Here is a 2,838-nt window from a genome sequence, read left to right on the forward strand (position 1 = left end):
TTCCCACTGGACCTGGGGCCTGGTTTTCTTAATTTCTGCATAAAGAAAGTTGCCTCCACTGGGACTGTTCTCAGGGTACTGACTTCAAGGGAGGCATCTCTTTCTCTCTCTTTTTAAAAGATTTTATTTATTTATTTGTCAGAGAGAGAGAGAGCAATCAGGGGGAGCTGCAGGCAGAGGGAGAAGCAGGCTCCCTGCTGAGCAAGGAGCCTGATGTGGGACTCCATCCCAGGACCCTGGGATCATGACCTGAGCCAAAGACAGACGCTTAACCGACTAAGTGACTCAGGCGTCCCAAGGGAGGCATCTCTTGAAGGGTCAGGGGTCTGGGATGACATCATCTGCATCAACCTCATCCTCACCCCCATTGAGACAGGTCAGCATGAGCCCCATCCCAGGCTCATGAACTAATCCTAAGGATAGTCTCAGAAAAGCCGCTTTGCTGTGTCTCTCTGTGGGCCTCAGTTCCTCATCTGTAAAATGGGGATGATAATTGTACCTACCTCATAGGCTGTAGTGAGTATTAAGTAAGATTGACATAGGTCCAGCACTTGCACCAGTTCCTGGCACATGGCGGAAGCCCAATCAATGTTATTTTGTTATTACTTGTTCCTATTACTGATTGTTGTTGCTGTTACTGTGTCTACCAGGCACTGTGCCGGGTCCTGGGGAGGCAGAGATGGAAGGTCCAGTCTGGGTGCTCGAGGGCTCAGTCCGGCTGGACGGGCAGGCACGGGCAAGCCAGTTGTCAGGGTGCACGCTCACCCAGCGCTCACTCGCTCACTCACTCTGCACTGCCCTAAGTACTTCACATAGTCCTTGTGTAAACTTTTTATTAAAGTATAATGCATATTAAGAAAAGGTCACAAATCATAAATATTTTTCATCTATTATTAATCCTTACAATAACATACAAGGTAGATTCTATTTATTTTTTTGGGTGGAAGCACTCAAAAAGTTTTAAATTTTTAATTGTGGCAAAATACATATAACATAAAATTTACTATCTAAGTGTTCAGTTGTGTTAAGTACATTCACATTGTTGTGCAACTAATCTCCAGAACTCTTTTCATCTTGTAACTGAAACCCTATACCCAATAAACACTAACTCTCCATTATCCCTCCCCCAGACCCTGACATCCACCATTCTACTTTCTGTCTCTACGAATTTGACTACCTTAGGGACCCCATGTAAATAGAATCAAATAATATTTGTCTTTTTGTGACTGGTCTATTTCATATAACATGATGTCCTCAGGGTTCATCTGTGTTGTAGCAGGTGTCAGAGTTTCCTTCCTTTTTATTTTTTTTTAAAATTTTTAAAAGATTTTATTTATTTATTTGACGAGAGAGAGAGATAGCGAGAGCAGGAACACAAGCTGGGGGAGTGGGAGAGGGAGAAGCAGGTTTCCCGCTCAGCAGGGAGCCCAATGTGGGGCTCGATTCCAGGACCCTGGGACCATTACCCGAGCCGAAGGCAGACGCTTAATGACTGAGCCACCCAGGCACCCCTCTTTCCTTTTTAAAGGCTGATAATATTCCATTATGTGAATATACCCCCTTTTATTTATTCATTCATACTTGGATGGACACTTGGGTTGTTTTTACATTTCAGCTACTATAAATAATGCTGCTGTGAACATGGATGTACAAATATCTATTTGAGACCCTGCTTTCAATTATTTTGGATATAGACCCAGAAGTGGAATTACTGGATCATATAGTAATTCAGTTACTGACTGTTTGAGGAGTCACCACACTGTTTTCCACAGCAGCTGCACCATTTTGCATTCCCACCAACAGTGTACAAGGGTCCCAATTTCTGCACATCCCCACCAACACTTGTTATTCTGTTTTTGTTGATAGTAGCCAATCTCCTGAGTCTGAGGTGATATCTCATTGTGGTTTTGATTTGACTTCCTAAATGATTAGTGATGTGGAGCATCTTTTCATGTGCTTATTTGTGTATCCTCTTTGGAGAAATGTCTGAGTCCTTTGCCCATTTTTCAATTGGGGTAATTTTGTGGTTGAGTTATAGGAGTTCTTTATATATTCTGGATACTAACCCCTTATCAGATGTCTGATTTGCAAATATCTTCTCCCATTCTGTGGGTTGCAGGTAGACTGTTTTAATCTCTTTTTGATAATTGAGGTAACTAAGGCACAGAGAGGGTAACTGGCCCAAAGGCACACAGCTATAAAGTTAATGATATAATGAAGCCCAAAGGGCTATGGAAACATGCAGGAGAGGGAAGCTAATCCCATCTGCTTCCCCCAGGAGGCGATGATGGCCTATGTCCTGGAGAGGCAGAGGGTAAATACCTGTTGAATGCAGGAAGGAAGTAGAGAGGAGAGTTTTCTCAGCAGGGTCATGTTCTTGTCAGGTCATGTCCTGGCTCATGACGCTCTGGGCCCTGACACTTGTGCACTGGGAAACTCTGGGTGAACTGCTTCACCTTCCTGGGCGTCAGCTTCCCTGTCTGCAGACTGGGTGGGTTCTGTGCACTGCCTTCCTGATAGGCATGTTCTGAGGCTCTCTGTGCTTTGTTACGAGAGAGATGCACCACAAATCTTGAGCACTGGAAGCCAGTTAATCTGAGTGGCATCTTGTTGGGGGAGGGGGTACTTGTTTCTCCTGAAATCCTGGGGGAATTGGCCACCTCCTCTTCTTCCCTTGGGCACAGAGCACTTCTGACTTCCCCAAAGGACCCCTTCTCCCCCAGCTGACCCCCACAGAGTTGGGTTCCTCTCCAGCCCAGGCTTCTGGGGTCAGAAGCATACGATCACCCCAGGGAGGGCTTAAGGGTCCCTGCCATGTTTATGCAGCAACTCAGTGCC

This window comes from Leptonychotes weddellii, chromosome 6 (genome assembly GCF_054177405.1).
Source record: "Leptonychotes weddellii isolate Sample4059 chromosome 6, ASM5417740v2, whole genome shotgun sequence".
In the NCBI taxonomy this organism is placed as follows: Eukaryota; Metazoa; Chordata; class Mammalia; order Carnivora; family Phocidae; genus Leptonychotes; species Leptonychotes weddellii.